General features: G+C 40.1%; 1 long non-coding RNA gene across 2 annotated transcripts; it reads left to right on the plus strand.

The window, feature by feature from the left end:
• The first annotated feature begins 266 nt into the window (after positions 1 to 266).
• On the plus strand, positions 267 to 7,777 carry LOC311010357. 2 transcript variants are annotated; one of them, XR_014596775.1, is made up of 6 exons: positions 267 to 414; positions 920 to 1,063; positions 1,415 to 1,509; positions 6,211 to 6,259; positions 6,536 to 6,615; positions 7,666 to 7,777. It is a non-coding gene; the product is annotated as an uncharacterized lncRNA (long non-coding RNA). The 2 variants fall into 2 exon arrangements; XR_014596774.1 differs by having other exon boundaries at positions 6,211 to 6,615.
• Positions 7,778 to 9,794: the final 2,017 nt, after the last annotated feature.

Consider the following 9,794-nt stretch of genomic DNA (forward strand, 5'->3'; position numbering starts at 1 on the left):
GTGGACATACTATATATATATATATATACATACATACATACATACATACATACATACATACATACATACATACATACATACATACATATATACACTATCTAAATAAACCTGAGTGTATCTCACCAAATAAATATATAAAAAAACATATACAAATGTTCATGTCATTTATTGTATGCCTAATATGCATGTTGTAGTTATTTTCTGTAAGGAAAGGCGCGCATTCTTTTAAAATTCAAGTTCAGGCGTGGACCAATAGGTAAGAGGAGACTTTGGCCCATGCGCTGATCATGCGCCTGCCAGCCAATCAGAGCCAGCAGAACTTGATCGTTAACGGCTGCTGACATTTCACCGCCTGACTCCGTCTCCGACTGGTGTTGCAGACTGGACTCCGCCAGAGACACTCGCTCATAAACGGTAAGTGTACAATACTTATTGAAGTGATTACTCTGTGTGACTAAACTTACTTTGTTGACCACAAACTCATGTTAATTTGACATTGTGCCAAACGACTTATGTCTAACGTGTTGTCAGAAGTTGCTAGCTAGTTGCTTACTGTGCTGACTCCTTACAGCATTGTATTTAACGTTAACGAGACCGACGTTTGAGTAGCAACGTTAGACCTGTAGCTGTGAGAAATGCTGCACAACGGAGGTAGTGGGTTGAGTGACTGAAATACGCTGTTCCATGTACGGAGTTAGCTTAAGACACGTTAGTCAGATCAGTGTCCATATTAATAAATGCACACAGAAGGATTCACAAATATAGGCCTATTTCGGGATTTATACATCAATGACTCCACAAAAATATTTTTTTTATATGGTTGTTATGAAGTTATATATGTATGTTGACCTGTGGAATGTAGTAGATATAATTAATGGGATGATTTTGATGCTGAGTGAGGTCACTTTGTGTTTTTTAGGTTTATGCAGAATGCCAACGCTTCTGAGAGTTGTACTGTATGCTGCATTGGATCAACACACAGATCATTTGGCTGTAGCCAGATGGAGGGAAAATCTGGTTGAAGGGCCTCGAAGATCTCTTCATCTTAAAGTTGTACTCTCAGGTAAATTATAGAAATGTAATGTTTCATTATAAACTGAAATAACCCTTTCGAAGTTAAACATTCATTTATGTCATAAGTTAGCTTATCAGCTTTATAATTTTGAATAAGGACCATCACATTTTTGGATCTGGATGCTTGTGTTAAAACTTGTGTCAACTTTGTGTGTCACATTTAGTAGGTTACAGCTGCATTAATTCAGTGTGTCATATAAACTGTATATTTAAAATGTATTTGGGACATCCCTTGTAAAAAGCAGAAAAAATAAACACAGTAATGTCTTCAGAAAGGTGTAAATATATATGATTGGTATTTTAGCATTTTGTTCTCTTTTTCTCTTATGTGTAACTACAGCAAACACAAGACATCGATGTTGACCGGATTGCAGTTCTCTGGTGTCCTCAGTGCTGCGACAAGAAGACGACATACAGCTGTTCTACAACTGCAAGGTGGGTTGTATATTCTTTATGGGCAAGCTGTAGTAGGCTGGGCATTTAATTGAAAATGTACCAAAACCAACATAATGATTTTCACAGCTGACCCAATTTAAGTCATATTGGTATGTCTGATAAATAAATGATCTCGGAAAGGATGTTCCTAACCCCTTTAATGCATCAGAAAGCACTGCACCAAGTCTCAGATCAAGTCAGTCAGTGTTGTGTGCTCTGTCTCTCATATCTATCACTACATTAACAAACTACACCCTGCACTTAAACCTGGAATAAAATCATCTCATCTGCCACCAACAGTCCAAATCTTACCTTCATAGCAGTTTAAAAATCCCTTTGGTAAAACTCCTGTTTTCAAATGTGCTATACATATAAAGTTGACTTATGTATTACAAAGAAACTTTCGCCGCTTCATTTACTGCATTAAAACTTCGCAATATCATAGATGGGACCGGTTCTTATTATGGTCTGAGTCACCGCAGCACTGGGTCGTCAAGGAGTACTGAGTAGTGGTGGTTCATGCGACTGGTTGTTGTTTCGGTCTGATTTCGCGGCTCTCGGTCGACAAGTGAGTGAGTCATGAGCGGCGGTTCATGCGACCGGTTGTTACTTCGGTTCGCAGTTATATGTAGCCAGTAGAGATGCTATTTAACCAGGAGACTCATGTTAAACACCATAGAACAAAACGGGCTTCCTGCTGCCAAGCCCGTCATCATTTGCGGCCACTGGGACAGATGGCAAAAGGAAAACTATATTTGAATAAGAATCTACTAATTTGCAGTCGACACCCGATTCCACGCCTCAGTGACTTAACTCGAATCAAAGAACTGATTCTTCAGTCACACCGTCTACGTCACTGTCTACATGACAGCTTTCATTATCATTTAAAGGAATATATTTTGGGAATTGCACTCATTTGCTTTCTTGAGAATTGGATTAGTTGATTGATATCAAGAGCATAGAAGGAAACAGCTAGCCTGGTTCTGTCCAAAATTCAAAGCTAAACTACCCGCCTCCTGGCTACACCTCTGTCGGAAAGACATGAGATTGGTCAGTAAAAAACTAGGCTGTTTATTGTTCCTATGTTTTCTCTGACGGTTGTGATAAGAGCTGTCAAATTGCCTCTATAATCCTATTCGAATTTCATTCCATATTTTTCTCAATATTCAAATGATTTTCAAATTTGTAATTCTCAAATTCAGCCTATTATTATTATTATTATAATTATTATTATTATTATTATAACTACACTACACAGGCTTATACGTTGCCAATGCCATTTTACTTCCTGTCCACTAGAGGGCGTTCCAAAAACATTACCAATAAATATGTTGAATTACCAACAGCTGACAGCTTTCTAGATAAGTAAGATTTGCTGATGTTAGACGTTTATAAAAACAAAACAAAAACACACATACGAATATTAATTTCAGCATTCAATTAGTATTGATTTTTTTACTATTCAAATTATATTCGATTCCCGAATTTAATTGCAACTGCCCTAGTTATGCTGGTGATATACCCCCCAAAAAAGACGAATTTGAGTCCACAAAGTTCACTCAATTTTGACTAATATGTGTCTAATTTTGAATCAGGATAGCTCGTCATGGTAAAAATAAATGTACATACAATTAAAATTGATTATTTGACTCAGATGCTTCCAAGTCAAGCCTATCCAATCACGTTGCTTTGTAATATTTATAATAGTGCTACATTTGCATTTATTGCACACAGCCATGACGTTGCATATGCTTGGTGGGGCATATCTGCATTGAAAACATAATCTTTGTCTTCCACCATCCAATTTTCCTTTCAACTACATCTCTTGCTAACATATGGGGTAGGGATGTCCCGATCCAGCTTTTTGCACTTCCGATCCGATACCGATATTGTAGCTTTTAGTATCGGCCGATACCGATACCGGCCGATCCAAGCATGTATTAAAGATTAAAGATGCCGGTTGATGGAAATTATCTAAAATTAGGGTCTGGAAAAATATGTCTGGAAAATGATGAGCATCACATTAATAGCTACAGATACTGTAAAACACTACAACGACATGAGTGCATATATTGTCTTATTTTATCAAGTAAAATATAATTTATAGGTTTACTCAACAGCCTGGTAGTTCATAGAAATTCAGGTAGAAATAGGTTAACTCAGAGTTCCACAGCTTATCAAAAACAATCCTCCCCCCACAGGGAGTCCCTTGCTTTGCATTCACACTGCTCCAGCCCAAACGGGCTTTAGCCCGTACACACGTCATCACGTCCTAATACTACACACAATATGGCTTGATGTTGTTTTGAAGGAGTGCATATATTTATCGACAACACTCGATCTGCATCAGCGCATGTGCGCACGAGCGGATCTGTGCGAGCAGGCAGCGCGGAAGCCGGTCCGGTTCCGGTACCGGTCCGGTTCCGCTCACACCACGAGTCTGAAGAGTGCAACAGCTTATCAAAATACAGTGTCAACTCCGTGTTTTCAAAGTAGAAAGCGACATCGTGGTGGTTAAACGAGGCGGAGCGGCATCAGAACAACATCAAGCGCGTAAAGGACACGAAGGAGAACGTAGCGGGAGCGCGCGGCGAGGATTGTTGTGGCTGCGCGTCTTGCGGAGCAAGTCTACTGTGCTGCGCGGAGGCGCTCCTAATGTAAATGTTTATTGATTTATGAATGAATTGATAGGTGGCTTATTTTTGGCGTATTGATTTTATGGCCTGTACAATGGTAGGGGAAACACTGGACATGCACAGACAAGTCCGTCTTGTTGTTGTTTAGTGGATGCTGGACAGGTCGCGAGGTGTGCGCTAGGTGTGCTGGAAAACGCGGACCGGATTTTGGGGAAACACGGAATAAAACTGGAATGGATTACCTACATCGGTGCGCTGGAAAACACGGACCGGAGTTTTAAAAAAAACTGGATCGGGAGTCCGGATCGGGATTTTCCCGTGCAGGCCGATCCGATATCGATATGCATTTTTTGCTAATATCGGCGGCCGATCCGATCCAAATATCGGATCGGGACATCCCTAATATGGGGCCTTACATATGGGGAAAAAACTATTAATGTAATGTAACCTAGTACGTGTAAGTCCATTGTTACAATATGAACACATAGCACAGTCATTGGTGTAGCTAAATACATTAATAAATCAAATAAAAACTAAACCTGCATAATGCAGCTTGTTTTTGTGAACCTCTACACTTGTGAAGATGAAATGAATGAATTTGTGCATTATCGGAGGAGCTTTAGTATGTTCTTTATTCTGTGATAGACTTGTGAGATAATAAAATACACAAAAAAGAAACAGATGGCATGTCAATTAGGGCCCGACCGATTCATCGGCCGGCCGATTATAGCCTTTTTGAAAATAATCAACATCTGCCAAAAGACGCCGATTACAACCGATTTTTTTTTTTTTTTTTTTTAAATGTTGTTGCGCTTAGTATCCAGCAGAGTGCGCTCCTACTCCATTCTACTTAAAGGGGCGTTCACACCGAACGCGATAGACGCGAATTGAGCGGCGACTCTACATTGAAAACCAATGTAAATGGCGCGATGACACGCGATTCAGGCGGAGGCGGCGCGAATGGAGCGTCTGGCGCGTCTATTGCGTCCGGTGTGAACGCCGCATGAGACTGTACGTTTAGGCCACAGGTGAACTGTTCATTGTTCATATGTATTATTTGTTCAGCTTGTTTGGACTGAATATTCATTAAAAATGAATTAAAATTAAATGCAATTGAATATGTAATTATTATAATTTAAAAAAATTAAAGTGACCGGTAAAAATAGATTATGACAGGATTTTTATGACCCTGTCAGTCAAAATGACAGACAACGAAAAAGTCTAGCGCAACCTCTGCCTAACACAAAAGTGTGTTTTTCTCTGAGATTAGAGCGGGAGCTCCATTTTTTGGGAGTAACTGCTGCCTCCCTTCTTCTACTTCGTGCTAACAGATGAAACTGCAGAGAAACTCGCCCTTTTTTTTAGGTGAAATTTACTCTTCAACCATGCGAAAACCGTTTCTTTTTAGTATGTTTTTTTGGGGCTTTTTCACCTTTTAATGGACAGGACAGTTGAGAGAGAGAGAGACAGGAAATGGGAGGCAGAGAGGGGCGGAATGATATGCAGGATAGGGCCTCTCGATGCAGGATTCGAACCGGGGCCGCCTGCAGTGAGGACTATAGCCTCAACACATGGGGCGGGTGCTCTACCAACTGAGCTAAACACTGCCCCAAAACCGTTTCTTTCTAGGTCTTGTACAGAGTTCGCTTTGACGTTGGAAAAAAGGTAAACAAATAGCTAAAACCTGCGGTCTCCGCGAGCTGTAATGATCAATTAATTGAGGTCTGGCTATGTTTTTGTAAATACCCCAGGTCTACTGTTCATTTAATAACTGTGCAACCTTGTGACTAAACATCAGCTGCAGTAAAGTCATCATCTTCATCATAAATCCTTATTTTCAAATGATTATTAACACTTTGTTGTTATTCAAAGCCGTGTCAGTCTTCACTGTGGGTGCTGATAGGGACCTCTGCTGGTGACTATAGATGCGCTTTATTTAGGCAGGGAATGTAATAGGTGTAAAAGTTTCCCACAACATGCATTCACAGCCACAAAAAGCTAATACCCCTTTCCCATTGGCCAAAAAACCCATTTAAACCCGCTAACAATCGTCTTTTGTTGGCAGTGGGAAAGGCTCACTGACCTGCGTCGACCCGGCTACCAAAGTTATCTGGGTGAGTAAACAATCGTATTTTATGCCAGAAACAAGGTCCAGGTTGTAAAAAATGGCAGTTGACCTTTAAGCATCAACACCAGTCCAATGTTGAGACGGTGGTCTTGCCAGGTAATGAATCCTGACAGTTTGGATGGACCCTCATTCTAGCACCACCAGTAGAACCTCTGTGATGTCCACATTAAACATAACATCTTTGTTAGCAAAAATTAACCAGTTAAAAATTATGCGAGTTGATTATTTGGGCTTTTTAGTCATTTCCTTTTTGTATCCACAGGCTGATGAGCCGTTTCAACATGAAAGGAGGGAGGGGCAAGCTTGCCTTCACAAATCTACGTTTATTTGGTGTGATTACAGGTAAAAAGCATATTTTCAGTGTTCTCTTGATATGCGCGCTCTCTCTCTCTCTCTCTCGCGCTTGCTCGCTCGTGCGCGTTCACGTGAAGTGGTGGTGGTGTTCCGATTCTGGTTCAGACAAGGATTAAGGGGAAGTGGTAGGGCGATCTGGCCCTTAAAACGGAGATTTTTCAGAGGCACACTTCAAACTGAGGGGTATGACAAGTTTCCCAGAATGCATCTCACGGCAACTGGCAGTGGTAGCCGTAAAACGAAAAGCTGTTTTATTTCTCGCTGTAGCGCTGTTTTTACATCGCTTGAAGTTTTAATATTTTTTCATGCGAGACAGTAACTGTCTAGATCCCCAATGTGGCGGTTAGTTTACCCAAATGACGGCTGTTTAGAAGTTTGCTCCGATGTTTTTCGGAGAAGTGAAGCTCCACCTGTGGAGCAGATCAACGGCTTGTCACAGAGGCAGCAGCCCGTCTGGAGAGCTCGTCGGCCGGCCAACCTCCGTCGTCATCCCGGGAGAAAAGATAATCGCTAATTAACTTACCCGCAGGTTTTTAGAGGTTTACTGCCGGCTGGTTACATTCTTTTTAGGTGACAAATGCTGGTCGCATTGATGAAATGTAACAATTGTGGCAGTTGCATTAGTTTGTTTGAATTAAAAGTGAAGCTTTGTGTGTATTGGACAGAAGAGCAGCGCTGCCTGGGGGCTCTGTAGTCTCCGTACATAAATCACCACATTTACATCAATAAATGTTTTGAAATGAACAAATCCGTCTGCATTAAATTTGATTAAGTTAACATGGTTTTGAATACAGGATTTGTGGCAAAAACTTGTCACGCTGCTTACGTGAAAGCCAACAGAGACTACTGATGACCTATGTGATTGTTGAAGGGGTGTCCCAATTCATAGGGCTTGACTTTCAACCCCTACCCCTTGTAGTACTATTTCAAGGGGCAAGGGTTAAGGGCTAGGGGATGAAAATAAGAATTGGAATTCACCCTTACTCTTACTGTAGCCTTACTTGTCCTGTACTCTGAAGTTTCAAATATTTCTTACAGAGAGTGTCCTGAAGACTCCAGGGAGAGAGGAGGAGACGGAGGCGAAGATTTCTCCTTCTGCCTCAAATATGCCCCAGACAGGGTGGGCGGTGGTGGCAGTTTTTTTTTTTTTTTAATGTTGTTAACTGTTGTTTAAAAGTTGTTATTTTTAAATGTTGTTAATTGTTGTTTTGAGGCGAGTCCACACCGGACCGATAATCGGCGTCGTTGTGAGAGTCGGCGTCCGTGACATGAGTCTGCTTGGTGTGGTCGCTCGAATCGGCCCACGTCGGCGTTCATTTCAGCCGATTCAAATGTGTAATCCGCCATGTGAATCTGTGACTCTTTTACCATTCTGATTGGTGGAGGCTAGCAGCTTGACTAGCGAATCAGTGAAGCCCGGAAGTGACGATGTAAACATACCAGATAACCAGTAGAATCTATGAAGGTGGTCTAGAGAGGACCGCCTACTTCCGGTTTTCGTGTTTTTTGGCCCACAATACAGATTAGCGCCGCCTGTTGTTTTGGAGACATTACATCTCGCGCAAGCGCGGAACGTATGGCGTCGGCTGTAGTTCCGTAGGTGTGAACCGCCCAAGTCGTTGTTCGAGTCTGCCGTGTTAAGTAACTCCACGAGTCGGGCAGTCGGTCCGGTGTGGACTCGCCTTAAAAGTTACGTTTTAAATAATCATTGTTTTTAAATGTTAACTGTTTTTCTCTAAATGTTAAATGTGTTAAAATTTTGTTAAAATTTTAAATATTCTCAAGTGGTTTATTAAAAAGCCTTTTTGTTAACCAGTCTTATTTACCCATACAACTAAACATTGTCTACTTGAAACTAAATGAATACTTACCAACAAAAGTTTAAACATCAAACTCCAATGTGGGATAGACACTGAATTCTAGTTAAATGAAAAATGGGTTGAAATCAAAACCCAACGTTGGTTTGACATTAAACTATACTGTTAAATAGATGTTGAAATGTAGTTGAACATGAAAATCCGTTTGACATCAAATTATAACGTATGTTGGAGTTTTGTCGAAAAAGGGATGACGTCAAATCCCAAAGTGGTTTAGACTTAAAATTCACATGTTGGGTGGATGTTATATTTTAATTGAAAAGAGTTGATGTTTAAACCCAATGTTGATTTGATATCAAAATCCAACGTTGCATACCTATGTTGTATTGTAGCTGAAAATGAAAATTGGGATAATGTCTAAACCTAATGTAAATTTGACATTAACAACCAATGTTGGATATGTTATTTTTTAGCTGAAAATGAAAATCTGGTTGACATCGAAACCCAATATTGATTTGATATCAAAATCCAATGATGGATAGATGTTATATTTTAGTTGAAAATGCAAGTCAGCTAGGTGTCTAGATCCAACATTGAGTTGATATCAAAGTCCAACGTTCGATGGATGTAATATTTAAGTTGAAAATGAAAACTGGGTTAACGTCAAACCCCAACGTTGATTTGATATCAAAATCCAACGGTGGATATTCAGATTCAGAAAACTTTATTTTCTGTCGTAACAGAAAATCGTCTTTGACGTGGCTCGACATACAAACATGAAAATGTACTGATAGACATTCATACGACAACGTTAATCTCTGAGAGCACACACAGTGTGTATAGATCTTAAAACAAGTATAAATATTAAAAACTGTAAAAATAACTAAATAAAAGTGTGAAGTGTAAAGTGACAGTGCGTCAGGGTTCCTTTGTCCATTGTTCATTGTTTATTTAAGCTGTTTATGGCCGTGGGTATGAATGAGTTTTTGTGTATGTTTTTCTTAGATAGGGGTACTCTATACCGGCGGCCTGATGGTAGAACTTGTGCAGGGGGTGGGTGGGATCCTGTGTAATGAGGTGGGCTTTCCTTTTAACTGCCTGGCTATGGAGTACTGATAGTTGAGTTATATTTTAGTTGAAAATTAAAAACTGGTCGACGTCAAAATCCAACGTTGATTAGATATCCAAGTCCAACGTTGGATAGATGTTATATTTTAGTTGCAAATGATAATCGAGTTAACGTCAAACCCCAACGTTGATTTGATATCGAAATCCAACGTTGGATATATGTTATATTTTAGTTGAAAATGAAAATTGGGTTAATGTCTAAAACCAACTTTGATTTGATGT

Source organism: Eutrigla gurnardus (genome assembly GCF_963514095.1).
Source record: "Eutrigla gurnardus genome assembly, contig: SCAFFOLD_75, whole genome shotgun sequence".
In the NCBI taxonomy this organism is placed as follows: domain Eukaryota; kingdom Metazoa; phylum Chordata; class Actinopteri; order Perciformes; family Triglidae; genus Eutrigla; species Eutrigla gurnardus.